The sequence below is a fragment of the Procambarus clarkii genome, chromosome 14 (genome assembly GCF_040958095.1).
Source record: "Procambarus clarkii isolate CNS0578487 chromosome 14, FALCON_Pclarkii_2.0, whole genome shotgun sequence".
NCBI lineage: Eukaryota > Metazoa > Arthropoda > Malacostraca > Decapoda > Cambaridae > Procambarus > Procambarus clarkii.
The window spans coordinates 41912559-41928272 of NC_091163.1; the positions used below are offsets into that span (position 1 = coordinate 41912559).

The 15714-nt window shown below is 48.2% G+C and overlaps 1 protein-coding gene across 2 annotated transcripts in view; it reads right to left on the reverse strand.

The window, feature by feature from the left end:
- dlt (codanin-1 like protein dlt) overlaps positions 1-15714 on the reverse strand; it is a 150464-nt gene that overhangs the window by 52986 nt on the left and 81764 nt on the right. The gene's annotated exons all lie outside the window — the stretch shown is intronic.

Consider the following 15714-nt stretch of genomic DNA (forward strand, 5'->3'; position numbering starts at 1 on the left):
ACTCCACTGGTACTATCCCGCAAGTTCAGGGGACCCAAGAGCCAGAGCTCAAATCCTGCAAGCACAGCCAGGAGCCTTACCAGGTGAGTACAGAACCAACCCTACAACCCCCACACCTCACAACATTAAAAAGAAGGGTCCCCTGAATGACACCAGCATGGGTTGGACATGCACATGAGGGGGACAGGAAGGGTTGAAAAAGTGAGTCACTGGTGTGCGAACGGTCTCAGTCGTACAAAAATACCTAAATAAAGACAGGTATATAAACAACTCCGCATCCAGCGCCCGGCCAAAAGACGCCAGACCACAGAACTCACCTGGCGAACGGTGGCCCGAACTTGACATGACTCAACCGTGCCTAGAAGAACCAGGGAGCACCGCCAGGTGAAGACGCCAGAGCCGGACCCTGCCGGACCCGCAGGAGAGCAGGGAGAGGCGAAGGAGGCGGTCCACACCCATGACACAGGGAAAACCGCGGTGTCCTCCCCACAACTGGGAACCAGGACACCCCCGGCGCAAAGGGGCACATACCGCAGCCAGGGAGAAGAACGAGAGGCGAAGCACTGTAGCAAAAAGGGCGCAAAACACCAGCACTGAAACACCGCCCAGACCAAAACAAACTCCACGGCGCATGCGCATAACACGCTGGCCGAACCGCACACCCTCCCTGCAGGAAGGCGCCAGCCAGGACTACTGCATGAGAAAAGTAGCCAAAAAGAGGAAGCAGGAACAATAAAACCTGCCAAAGAAGCAAAGAGCCCAAAAAGGAACCCAACCAGGCGACAAGGAGCCCAACCGGGCGACAAGTAGCCCAACCGGGCGACAAGGACGAGGAGCCGACAGACGTTCCAATAATGCGGGAAGTAGCGAAAAACCTTCCCGTACCCTCGAGAACACAGAAGCCAACACTAGTCCCGAAGGCACACGAAGACTCAGGCGCACCCGAGATCGGAAGTCACGCAGAACCCCATCGAACGGGGAAACATGACGAAAACACCGTCCCAAAAAGGGGTGGGAGGAAACATCCACCCACAGGACGGAACCAACCGACTCAAAGGCCAAGGAACCGAGCCCGGGGAGGGGCCGATGCCCAACAGCACGTACGGCGAGTGGAGAGGAAAGACCCCACTCCGCGTAACCACAAGCCCCGCCTAGAGAGGGATAAAAAACCCCACGGGGCCCAACGGGGCCAAGGCCCCCCAAGTCAGCCCCTCCCCAGCCCCGGGAACCTACACGACAGGCCCCGGGGCCGAGCCGTTCCCCCAAAGCCCCGGCCGTACCAGAAAACCAGGGCAGCCATGAAAACACTAAGGAAGGGAGCCCACTGGCAGACTCATACAACACGGCTGGAGGAACAGGCCCAAATGCCCCCGTCACTACCCCGGAAGGGGAATTCCCCGAGACTGCCCGAGTCTCAACACCATCAAAAACTCCGCCCCGAACCCACAGACGGTAAGGAACCGGATGCAGGCAGGAAGGGTGATCCAGGGGAAAGACAAGGGGGCGTGGATGGAACCGAAGCAACCAACACCCCCAAGTCCCAAAACGAACTACAACGGGGCAGCCCCGGGGCTCCCGGGGAGGAAACCACGAGAACGTTGCCACCACCAAGGCTCAAGTGCAACGCCCCTGCTGCCCGCACCCGCTTTGTTAGCACAACTGGGTAACCAAGCCACAACGAGCAACCAAACTCGCAGGACTCCGGGTCGAAGGTGTCACCGACCCCACAGGCAGCAGACGGAGGCCAAACAGAGAGTCACCCAGAGACACAGGGCGAGAGCAACCCTCAAACTCGCTGAAAGCGAGTTTGAAGTGTGACCCCGACTCTGGGGTCACATCCATCGGACCCGTGCGCCCCCAGGGGTTTCCCAGGGTCCCGAGCGTTTACTATAAGAGGACTTGCGCTCAGGTAATCCCAGGCAGGGTACTGCTAACCGGCACCCAAAGCTACCAAACAACTTTCTAAGAGCTGAACCCCTGGCACGTGTACACTCACGGGGACCTAGCAGGGGGTACCACCAGAAAATACTCAGAACACAAGGGACACAAGAGGCAAGAACGAAGGCAGACACCCCCCCACCAGGTAGATAAACAAAAAGAAAAAGAAAACCCCGCAAGAGGACAGCGTACCCAAGCGGAACAGAGCCGGCCGCTATGATTGGTAAAGACTAGCTGCACAGTACCCTGCGCCCCACCAGTGCAAAAACTGCCCCTTACTCTAAGGCGAACAAGGGAGACAGAACACCCGAGCACACAAAGAGCGGCCGAAAACCAAGCAGTAAACGGCCAAGCAGGGGCAGGACCCAAGGAACTTGTGGAAGGTGGCCCCAAGCCCCAAGGGCAGTACTTACAGGGCACCTAGGGAAGGGAACCCTAGGTGCATGCAGCCCGAGTACTGGAGAATCACTCCCGGCTCACGCACCACCTAGAAAACAGACACCACACTCCAGGTACAGTGCTGAAACAACCACTGGAGCCGGAGCACATAACCGTTGCCTATAGCATCAGCTGAAGAACTGATGGGTGGATAGCCGGCGTGGGAGGTCTGGGGCTCCCCCTTCCCCCTCCCGGGAGGGGGGAGCTGCGCAGAAAGCGGCGCGGTGACGTATGACGTCATACTAGTTTCCTTGTTTTCTGTTGAGTTTTATCCACTAGTTTGGCTTTAGGTAGCAATTTTCACCAGAATAGGGGTTTGTTTTGGAATGCTTACCTTTCTGGATGCTTGACCCGGTCGATGGCAGACATAGAATGCTTCCAACCACACGGGGGTTTTTATAGGCCATTTCTCCCCTTGCCTCTCTGAGGGGGCCAGGTTCTGGCCGTGGTCCCCGGTAGGCCCTAGAACTCCATATACATGACTAATGCAAAAGTCTGACATTAGCATATCAGCCGGTAAAGCTCCGGGGAGCCAACGGGGCTCCCCCCAGAAAAAAATCGTAGGTGACATATTTTGGGCGCAATTGACCGAGGAAGTCTGGCAAAAAGTGGGCATTGACAGAGCGGTTGTCAGACCCGGTCAGCGTCACCCGCGCTGACAGGTGGGAGTTGCCACAAAGATATTATTACCAAATTGTTTCAATGTCTCCGATTGATTTTTTCTTAGTTTTTTTGCAGTAATATTATTCAATAGTGTGTATTGTAATATATTTATATAATAAAAGTGGTGAATAATCGCTATACTCAAAAGTATGATGTGCATATTAGTGATTCAATTATTATGTTTATAAAACAATAAACAAATAGTTTTGCTGCTATTACACTCTATACACAGGTTATATATAAGTATCTGCATGTTTTGGTCACCATAACGAACCACTAAGTTGGTATTGAGAGTCGAAAAGCAATGAAGAGTTACCGCCACACACCAGCCAGCCACTCGCTGCCACTCCCTCAACACACGCACTAAACTTTCTCCCCCAACAATACCATTTGTGGTGTTATTACACTATATACAGACGTTATATATAAGTATGTATATATTTTGTTTACCACAACTGTACAGCTAAGCTGATATAGTTAGTTCAGGCACTAAGAGTCGTCGCTATACACAGATGGCGGCTGGCGGCTCCCTCACTCATTCAAGGTCACACACACTAAACTTTCTCCCCCAACAATACTGTTTGCAGTGTTATTACCCTATATACACATATTATATACAAGTATCTACATGTTTTATGCACCGTAACTGTACACCTAAGCTTGTAGTGCGCCCAAAGAGCATAGTGGCCCACCCTCTAAACAGCTAGACAAATCGTGCAGACGACGTTACCTCCGTCACCCAAATGGCTCCTCCCAGCATAATCCTTTTGCTGTTATTACACTAATACATACATTATATATATGTATCTACATTTGTGTTCACCATAGAGAACCACTGACCTGGTATGATGAATGCAAACAATAATAGCTAGCCACACAGTCAGTAAACGATGCTGTCTCCCTCCATCTCTCAGCATCACTGCTCCCACAGCGCTAATTATTATAACAATCCTGCTATTATCACAACCCTGGTTATTTATATCACAGTCATGGGTCATCTGTAATATTGTCATCGCTAAATAATAACAATTATATATTTATTTTGACATTTTTCAGCGATGCTGTGGTCACAAGCTGAACAGCAATGCTGTTCGCTCATGCTGCGTGCGCCGGCCTTGGTTGCTCCAACAGTACTGTGCCTCTCACACCTGAGAATATTGCCCACGATTTTTTTTTAAAATGGCATCTGTTTACAAGAGCCCTGAGGAAGCTACTGTGAACCCCGTGTAGCCGCGGGCCATTTGAATTGGGCCTGGCACCCTATGGCGTATATATATGCCATGCGCACCATGGGACATATTACTCAGGGCGTATATATACGGCATGCGCAGTTTAAGGGTTAACCAAGTACCCTATTGAAACACTAGGGTAGTGTTTGAATGGGCACAGGACACATGATACACCCCTGGCCAAACCGACCAAGCATCAAGGAGGAGCCGGCTGCAAATTAACCCTTGTGTTGCTAAGGGCTAATTGCCCTTTGTCACTCGCAGGTGCATAACAAAAAAAAACAAAAAAATCTTTTTCTTCTTAAACTGTTAATTTGTGTTCCCTGATTACGGGAAAAATAATAAAAAAAATTGTAAGTGGCATATTTTGGCCGCTATAGGGCGGGGAAGTCTGGTAAACAAGAGGCGCTGACTCAGCAAGCATCCGAGGCGGTCTGCTCAGCCCCAGCTGTCAGGCAGGAGTGGCCACAAAGATATAATTACCTAATTATTTCAATGTCTGATTGATTTTTCTTAATTTTTTTGCTGTAATATTATTCAATAGTGTGTAGTATGATATATTTAATCGCTGTACTCAATATTATGGTGTGCATATTATTGATTCAATTATTGTGTTCATAAAACAATAAACAAACACTTTGTCGATTATTATACTATATACACAGGTTATATACAAGTATCTGCATGTTTTGTTCAACATAACAAATCACTAAGTTGATATTGCAAGTCAAAAAGCAACTAGGTGTGGCCACCACATCTGCCAGTTCATCTGAAACACCATTTGCTGGGCGAGCCCCGGAGGCTTCCCAGAGCTATCGGACTGACATGCGATATACCTGTATTAGTCTAGGGCATTAGTCAATGGGGTTCAGCCTACCGGGGAACATGAGCCAGAGCCTGGCCCTGTCAAGCCTGGCACAGGGAGCAACAGCCTCTGAAAAAAAAAAAAACTGGTTGGGGGTTATTCCTTGTCTGCCATCGACTGGGGTTAGGCACCCAGAAAGGTATGCATAACAAAAACCCCACATGGTAAGAAAATTGGAACTGAAGACCGAACAGGGAGGCAGAACTCCCAACCCTCAAGGAAACAAGCAAACGTCATGCACCGCCGCCACGCCGCTTGTCTGCACAGCCTTCCCCTCCCTGGAAGGTGAAGATACTGACTTCCCCGCCTGCTACTCACACCTCAGTTCAGAGGCCGAGCATCAAAAGCAAAATGAAACCGCCTCCGGGGCTCACTCAGAAAATGATGTTTCATTACATTCAATGCTAGTTTTCTGTGGGGAGACTCATCGGCTTCCTGGAGCTACATAACTTAACACTTTGAGGTTCCACAGACTGACTATCTCGTCACTCATTTTTCTACTCAATGTGTTCCAACGACGCAGTACTGAGTCACTCATTAAAATATTTTTTAAAAATTTAAATTTTATCAGATCAATCTGGTAGTGGTTTTAAAATAAGCGCCTTTAGATTGCACACAATTTGATACTGTACCAAAATCAAAGATATAACATGAAACTTGATGTCCAAACACTTGAAATATTATAAATAGGCCTATGGTCCGAATATTAAAATATTTGTTAAAATTCTATTTATTGTCCTATTATCTTGGGACTAGTTTTAAAATGCGCGCCTTTTTATTGCGAACAATTTGATACCAAAATGAAAGATGTAACACAAATATTTATGTCAGAACACTGGAAAGTTATAAATAAATTTGTGATGATGAGCGTCCAGAATTAAAATATTTGTTAAAAATCCAGTTATTGCTCTATTATTCTGGGACTAGATTTAAAATACTCGCCTTTTTATTGCGAACAATTTGATACCAAAACGAGCGACGTAGCACGAAATTTGATGTTATCAAATTGAATGAGTTGAACATTAGGTTGCAATGTACAAAATGGTGCTCGTTCACGGATAACTTTAGGCTTTTCTGCGGGGAGGCACTCCAGCCTTTTGTACATTTTATTCATACACATCTGTAGGGAATTTAATTGTGAACACAATGATACCAAAATGAGCAACGTAGCACGAGAATTAAGGTAAAAAAATGGAACGAGAATGCACATGTTACTGATTTTGTGCGTTTTTGCCGACTTTACGCTTTGCTGTTGGGAGTCACGCTAGGCTTTTGGACATTATATTTATACACACCTGTAGAGAATTTAATTGCGAACACAATGATACCAAAACGAGCGACGTAGCACGAGAATTAAGGTGAGAAAGCTGGAACGAGTATACACATTTGGGTGTCACCGCGCGCTTACCCGCACGGAGGGGCCACGTTTCCCCTGTCAACTGCGAGTTTCCACGGAGCGCGAAAGTGTTAAGTAAAAGAGGGACTTACCCAGGAGGCAACCGGAACACGCTCCTCAACTCGAAGTCAAGACAACCGGCTGCAACCTGCGACGCAAAGCTAGACACGAATGCGTAGGACCAGGAATGTTTGCCACAGCTCTTCCCCTCCCCCCTCCCAGGAAGGGGGAGCCCCAGACCTCCCACTCCAACTATCCAACCCCAGTTCAGAGGCTGAATATCAAAAACTTGAAAAAAACCAGCGTTGAATGTAATGAAACTCCATTTTCTGGGCGAGACCCGGAGGCTCCCCAGAGCTATCCGGGCTGATATGAATGTAGACCATGGCATCAAAGCGAATGGAGTTCTGCCTACCGGGGACCACAAGCCAAAACCTGGTTCCCCTCAGAGAGGCACAGGGGGCAATGGCCCATAGAAACCCCTGTGTGGTTGGAAGCATTCTATGTCTGCCATCGACCGGGTCAGGCACCCAGAAAGGTAGGCACCTCAAAACAAACCCTATCTGGTTAAAAAATTGCTGCTGAAAGCCAAATTGTTGAACAGAACTCTGCAAACTAAAATGAGCAAACTAGCATGACCTCACACCCATCGCCGTGCCGCTGTGTGCGCAGCTCCCCCTCCTCGGGAGTGGGAATGGGGGAGGGTTGAAGGGAGGGTTGCCGGGGAGTCTCTGGGTCTCGCCCAGAAAATGGCATTTCATTATATTCAACGTAGATTTTCTGGTGGGAGTCCCTTCGGCTCCCCGGAGCAACCTAACCAAAGATAAAACAAGGACTCATCCGGGAGGTGGTCGCCACTCACTCCTCAATGCCACACATGACCAACTAGAGTCAGGAACACGAACTAGGTAATGAGAGGTCAGGACCCTGTTTGACCTCCGAAAACCCCGGTGCCCGAATGTCAGCCCAAAACATATTACCAAAGATGGCAGCCAACACAGCCAGCAAACTTACGAACGTCATGGGCACGAGGATAGACCGCAGGCTGGCTGGACCAAATAACCCTGCGGATGATCTGGGAGACCCGAACCCTGGAATAGGGAAGAAGGGAAACCGGGTTAACCCAAAGCGTGTCCATGGCACCGAGGCTGTGGCGCGCAGGTAACGGCAAAGAGCCGCAAACCGGACACAACACATGAAGCATCCCTGGCCGAACCAACCAAGCATCAATAACCCAATGACCCCTCCGGAAAGCAGCAGTCTCATTCTTCACCAGGAAAGGAGCCGGCTGCAAATAAACAAACATACCACCAGGACCAAAGAAGCAGAAACATCTATGCCGGAGGAGAGCATGAAGCTCCCCATCCTGATCACCAGAGGCCAATGTCAACAGGAAAAAGAGCCTTCAAAAACAATTTTGAACCTTTTGAACTTTGAATTTTGAACAACAAACCGAGGAGGAGAGAGAGCACCTGGTCCAACGACCAGGACGGCTGAAGCGGCTGGAGGTGAAACAACGCACGAGCCAGCTTATGGAACGGAGCAGAAGTAACATCCACCCAGCAGAAGTGGCTCTGCCAGTGCCACACGATACGAGGCGACAGTAGTCGGCATAAGATGACGGACCTCAAACAACCAAGAAATGAAGGACAAGACAACCCAATCAGAAACTTGAAAAAATTACGGAAGACAAGAAATAACTAAAGGACCGCCAGGAAACTTCATGCTGCCTCCGAGACAAAGCACGCAGGTGGGACACCATCAACGAAGCCACCTGATCACCATACAAATGGTAAAGACATGCATCAGAAAGACCAGATGAGAAGGCTTGAGGAGAAGATCGAACCAGCTACGTAACTGACTGGCCCGATCTGCTGAAAGAGGCGGAGCCACAGGAAGACTCCTGGGTTCGGACACTGAGTAATCAGTGCCTGAAACTTAGGCTGGGTCGGTCACCAAGGGGCCAACAGGACTACTCTCCCTTGTAAGTTTCCAAGGGAGCCACGACCTTGGGCAACAGGTCCACCCCCCAGGAGCCCGAACGTCCTGCAGAGCCAATTGAACGAGTCGGTGATGACCGTTCATTCCATGGACAGGTTAATGAACCGTGACAGGCTGTCCGCCAGGACATTGGATACCCCCCCCACCCAAACGTGAACAGCCAGGAGAGCCAAACCCCAAGAACTCAGCGGACGAGTCGCCCAAAATGACCAGACTCAAAGAGCCAAGGACCACATCGAACCTCCTTGGTTCAGGCAATTAACCACCAGGGAGCAGTCTGAATGGAGCCGAATCGTCGAACCTCGAGTGACCCAAATCCTCCAAAGCGACATCCACATGGCCACAAACTCCCTCACTGTGCTGTGGGCCCAAATGGAAGGACGGGCCCCACCGCCCCTGGCCGGCCTGGTGAGCACTGGTCACAAAGCCCCAGTCAAGAGATTACGCATCTGTGAACACATTGAGCGAGGGCTTGGGTAGGCGCCAAAGCATTGAACGCCAAAATACCAGAAGAGGAAGCCAGCGACACAGCAGCCGGCGTTAGGCCCAAACCCAGTAATCGCAAGAGAGGCGGAAGGGATGTCCCCAAAGAAACCAGAACAGCCGATGAAGTCAAACCCAGTCCGGCAGGCAAACCAACATGGTAAAGCGCAGACTCCCGCACAAACCCTCGAGCAACTGCCTCGTGACCTGGGCGCCCTCCAGAAACCTGACCGATATTACGAGGAAGGACAAGGGTGAACAAGCACCCATCGAGGTGCTCAAACTTGCCCCCCAGGTAAACCTGAATGACCATTATCAACTTCTGCCACTCAAGCGTGCAGATCCAACAAAATGCATGCCATGCCCACATCAAAAGAAAGGGCAGTCCGCCAGCCAGGAAAACTTCGGCACCTTGTAATGCACCCAGTAAGGAAAAGAAGAGCAAACTCAAAAGGAGGAGGATCCATTATCGAGGCATAATCCGGGTCTCGCAGGAGGTAAGCCAATAAGGCCTTCCGCAACTCCCGAGGCGGGATGCAGGAAGCCTAAAACCTCTAGAAGGAAGGAACCAAAGAACACAAAGGAACCCGGAACCGAATCCAGGGAGGAGCAGAATTCATACCAAACTCGTACATGGAGAGGGGAATACGAAAACCCCTCCCCCTTAAACAACAATCCCCACGCCGAGGGTACCGACACCCAAGTGGGGACAAACGGGACCCAAGCCCCCAAGTCAAGTCCTCCCCAGCCCTGGGATCCTCCACATCATGACCCAGGGCCGAGCTGTTCTCCAAACCCTCTGCCTCTGGAGAAAAGGCTGAGTCCACCAGAAAAGCAGGGATGAAGGAGGCCTGCTAACATGACTCAAAAGCCCCGGCAGGAGGAACAGGCTTGAATGCCTCCGCCGCTGATCCGGACAGGGCAGTCCCCGGGGCCGCTCGAGTCTCACCACCAATAAAACCCTGCCCCAACTCCGAAACGCTCAGACAATTGGAAGCAGGGGAGCAGGATGAACCACAGCAGGGAAGGACCAGGGGATGCGGACAAAACAAAAGTCAAGGCGGCTAACACCCTCCAAGCCAAGGTCCCTATAACCAAAGCGAGGCAGTCGTAGTGGATCCAGAAAGTCAATTAACCTAGAGGGTTGCAGCAACCTAAACCATGCATGCAATGCAGATGCTGCCTGCACCCGATCAACAGTATTATTGGACTGGGTGAACTGGAGAACCAGCAAGGAACATATCACTCGCAGGACTCTGGGTCAACGGTGTCATTGACCCAACAGGCAGCATGGCAGAGGCAAAGACAGTGATTGTCACCCTGAGACAAGGGAACAGAGCAACCTCAAACTCGAACAAAATGAGGTGGGACTCGGAGGACTCCTCCATCACTCCAAGGAGCCCCAATGGAGGTTTCCAAGGCCCTTAGGCTGACTGCTAAGGGAAGCCCAGGCAAGGTACTGCTAACTAGTTATCCCAGAACTACCAAGCAATCAAACTAAAAGCTGAACCCCCTGCAACGTGTATAATCACGGGGGCCTAGAGGAGGGCCACCAGTATACAAGTGGACTTATAACAACACAAGGCAGACACCCATCACACAAGGCAAAGAAAACAAAAAGAAAGAAAACCCCCCGCAGAAGCACAATGTCTCCAGGGGAACACAACTGTCCACTATACATATATCAGACAGCTGCACAGTACCTTGCACCCCAGCCAGCGACGATACTACCTCCTACCCAAGATTAAACAGGAAGAAGAACAACCCCAGCTGACCCCAAAGGCAGACAATCACCAAGCAGCAAAAGAACCACGTGGAGGTAGTCTCGCGAAGGGCTTATGGAAGATAACCCTAAAATACAAGGGGCACCTAGGAAAGATGGCCCGAGGTACATGCAGCCCCAGTACCAGATTGATACCTGGTTAATGGGCTTCTGGGAGTTCTTCTACTCCCCAAGCCCGGCCCGAGGCCAGGCTTGACTTTGAGTGTTTGGTTCACTAGGCTGTTGCTTGGAGCGGCCTGCAGGCCCACATACCCACCACAGCCCGGTTGGTCCGGCACTCCTTGGAGGAAACAATCTAGTTTCCTCTTGAAGATGTCCACGGTTGTTCCGGCAATATTTCTTATGCTCGCTGGGAGGATGTTGAACAACCACGGACCTCTGATGTTTATACAGTGTTCTCTGATTGTGCCTATGGCACCCTTGCTCTTCACTGGTTCTATTCTGCATTTTCTTCCATATCGTTCACTCCAGTACGTTGTTATTTTACTGTGTAGATTTAGTACTTGGCCCTCCAGTATCTTCCAGGTGTATATTATTTGATATCTCTCTCCTCTTCTTTCTAGTGAGTACATCTGGAGGGCTTTGAGACGAACCCAATAATTTAGGTGCTTTATCGCGTCTAAGTGTGCCGTATATGTTCTCTGTATTCCCTCTATTTCAGCAATCTCTCCTGCTCTGAAGGGAGAAGTGAGTACTGAGCAGTACTCAAGAAGGGACAACACAAGTGACTTGAAAAGTACAATCATTGTGATGGGATCCCTGGATTTGAAAGTTCTCGTAATCCATTCGATCATTTTTCTGGCTGACGCAATATTTCCTTGGTTATGCTCCCTAAACATTAGGTCGTCAGACATCATTATTCCCAAATCCTTTACATGCTATTTTCCTACTATGGGCACATTTGATTGTGTTTTGTATCCTGTATTATGTTTAAGGTCTCCATTTTTACCGTACCCGAGTACCTGGAATTTATCACTGTTAAACATCATGTTATTTTCTGATGCCCAGTCAAAAATTTTATTAATATCAGCTTGAAGTTTTTCAATGTCTTCAGCCGAGGTAATTTTCATACTGATTTTCATACAGTATGTTTGTTTGTATGTTTTCATACAGTATGTTTCATTTTCATACAGTACTCTTGTGTTACTCCTGGCTCGCTCACCATCACACAGTAGAACACCGCTATGGACAGCACTGCACAAAAGGATGCAGCCAGAGTCGATCGACCACCATCAAACACAACAGCCTCTGAACTAAGGTTGGGTAGCTGACGTGACGGGGGCTGGGGCTCCCCCTTCCCGGGGAGGGGGACGGACGCTGCGCAGATAACAGCACGGCGGTTGTGGTGAGGTCGTGCTTGTTTGCTTGTTGTCGATTAGGGAGTTCTGCTTGCTAGTTCAGCTTTCACTTAGCAAATTTTAACCAGCTGTAGTTTGTTTAGGAATTCCTACCTTTCTGGGTGCCTGACTTTGTAGATGGCAGACAGACTGTTTACAATTACATGGGGGTTGTCTATAGGCCAATGTTTCTCATGCCTCTCTCTAAAGGTGCCAGATTCCGGTGATGGTCCCCGGTAGGCCTAGAACTCCATCGCTTGACTGTTGCCACAATCTAATACACACACATCAGCCCAGTATAGCTCCAGGAAGCCAAAAGGACTCTCCACAGAAAGAGCCAAGAAAGAAAGGGCAAAACCACCTTCACAGACACCAACAACACCCCCAAAAGGAAAGGAAATGGCAGAAAGACCGCTAGGGGACTTCACACTGTCACGGAGACAACGACCACAGTTTGGACATCATCAGAGAAACCACGTTATCACCATACAAGTGGCGATACACCCGCATTATTAAAACCAGATGCGAACAGCAGAAGAGCATCAGCATGGTACCTTACTGGCCCGACCTGCTGAAAAAGGTGGAGCCGCAAAAAACCAGCGTTGAATGTAATAAAACGCCGTTTTCTGGGTGAGCCCAGGAGGCTCCCTGGAGCTTATAGGGCTAATGTATGTTATATTAGACCTGGACATTAGCTAAGGAGTTCAGACATACCAGGGACCAGCGCCAGAACCTGGCTCCTTCAGAGAGGTTTCAGGGAACAATGGCCCTGGAAAACCCCCTTGTGGTTGGGGTTTTCCTTATCTGCCATCGACCGGGGTTAGGCACCCAGAAAGATAGGCATAACAAAAACCCCACATGGTAAAAACTAAAACAGAAAACAGAACAGAGAGGTAGAAACTCCCTACAATCCCAGGAAACAAGCAAACAAGCAAACATCATACTTTACTGCCGCGTCGATTGTCCGTGCAGCCCTCCCCACCCCGAGAGGGGAAGAAGGGGAGCCCCGGATCTCACCACGCCGGCTGCCTAGCATCAGTTCGTAAGCTAATGTCAACCAGGATAGGCACTTCTCTGGCCTCAGTTTCCTAGGCGGTGTTTGCCTTTCGTGGCGCTCACTGCGTTTCGCTCCGCGTTACCGCGCGCTCCCGTGAAACGCCGGAGCGCGCGGTAATTCTGAAAAGTGTATACTCTCTTCAATTTTGTCACCTCAATTCTAGTCCAGGGTTTTTCAATTTGGTATCATTGTGTTCGCAATAGAATTCCCAACAAGAGCATATGCATATAAAGTCAAAAACCGCAGCACGCTCCACCCGCCGACCAGATGAATGTGGGCCGGAAAGAGAGCACTTCGCCATCCCAAGGCGCCTCTCATTACATTAGAGAGCGAGGTAATACTGAAAAGTGTATACTCGTTTCTACTTTGTCATCTCATTTCTCATCCTAGGTTTTTCAATTTGGTATCATTGTGTTCGCAATAGAATTCTCTACACGACTAAAGACATATAAAGTCCAAAAGCCCGGCGTACCATCCACAACAAACAGAGAAAGTGAGTGCGTGTTACCTGGGAACTCATAAGAGCAATAAAATGTGTACACTCTCTTCACTTTGGACATCTCAATTCCCATCCTAGGTCTTTCATTTTGGTAACATTGTGTTCGCAATAGAATTCCCTACAGGAGTATATGCAAATATAAAGTCCAAAAGCCAGGCGTACCACCCACAGCAAACAGAAAGTGACGGAGCATAATCCCAGCGAGTGCTAATAAAATGGGTATACTGTTTTCAACTTTGTTACCTCAATTCTGGTCCTAGGTCTTTCATTTTGGTATCAATGTATTCGCAATGAAATTCCCTACAAGAGTATATGCATATAATATCCAAAACAGCTGTGTGCCCCTCCCGAAGCCGCCGCCAATTTGCCGCCGAAACCGACGCAATGCTGCATCGTTACCAGGAATGCTTCAACTAAAAAAATGATGCAATGCTGCGTCGTTACCGGGCAAAAGGGTTAAATAAGAGTTATGAGATTTCACTGTATGACTCAAGCCAAGTGTATATAGCCATATACAATAAAAATGAGAGAAATATATGATAGCAAGGTTGAAGGTGAATGAGAGAGGAAGAGCCCAGAAAACAAATTCAGAAAGCAAGATATTATGATAGTGCAATAGCAGGCAAAGCATGTCAAGTGACCATATCAAACAGATGACGACAAAGTTGTACATGACATACAAGAGGCATAAAGCTTTAGTAAGAGTGTTATTAACACTATCGGTCACTCTGGACCGGACTCTCGTCCATTATTTTTCTCCTGAGTCCTAACTTTGGACCGGACTTGCGTCCACTACAAAAATATTTGTATAAAATTCATTTTTTATCCAATCGACCTCGGGATAGTATCAAAATAAGCGCCTTTAGAATGTGCACAATTTGATACCAAAATGAAAGATGTAACATGAAACTTGATGTCCAAACATTTATATGATTATAAATAGGTTTTTGGTCAAAATATTAAAATATTTGGTAAAATTCTATTTATTGTCCTATTATGTTGGGACTACAGTAGTTTTAAAATGCGCGCCTTTACGTCGCGAACAATTTGATACCAAAATGAAAGATGTAACACAAAAATTTATGTCAGAACACTGGAAAGATATAAATAATTTTGTGATGATGAGCTTCCAGAATTAAAATATTTGTAAAAATTCCAGTTATTGCTCTATTATTATGGGACTAGTTTTAAAATACGCGCCTTTTTATTGCGAACAATTTGATACCAAAATGAAAGACGTAACACAAAAATTGATGTAATCAAACTGAACGAGTATACACATTAGGTTGCAGTGTACAAATTGGTGCTCGTTCACGGGTAACTTTAGGCTTTTCTGTGAGGAGGCACTCCAGGCTTTTGTACATTATATTCATACACATCTGCAGGGAATTTAATTGCGAACACAATGATACCAAAACGAACGATGTAGCACCAGAATTAAGGTGAGAATCCTGAAACGAGTATACACATTTAGGCGTCGCCGCACGCTCGCCCGCACCATTGGGGCCATGAGGTCAAAGTCTGCGGCGCGCTCGTGGGGTGCGCGATAGTGTTAATGATTATCACACAGCCATACTTCAACTTTGTGATCCTGTCTTCATAGCACGCCGCAAGGTCGGCTATGTTAAGCTGATGCTAGTACAGTACCTTTACCCCTGCATTTGGTTTCTCTCTCACTTTTGTTCCTTCCTTCATCATACAGAAATACAGAGGGTGTGTAAACGTAGCAAGACTGGTTCTATAGCTACTCTGGAACTCTGGTTTACCAGTGATAATTACCCAAGTGTTATTATTTAAGTGTAGTTACAGGATTAGAGCTAGGCTCGTGGTGTCCCGTCTTCCCGGTACTCTTTGTTGTGTAACGGTTTGAAATTACTGGCGGTTTTGGCCTCCACCATCTTCTCGCCTAACTTGTTCCAACTGTCTACCACTGAGAAAATAAATTTTCTTATATTTCTAAAGCAGCTTTGTTTAGTTAGTTTAAATCTATGACCTCTTGTTCTTTAAGTGGTAGCATGCTCATCA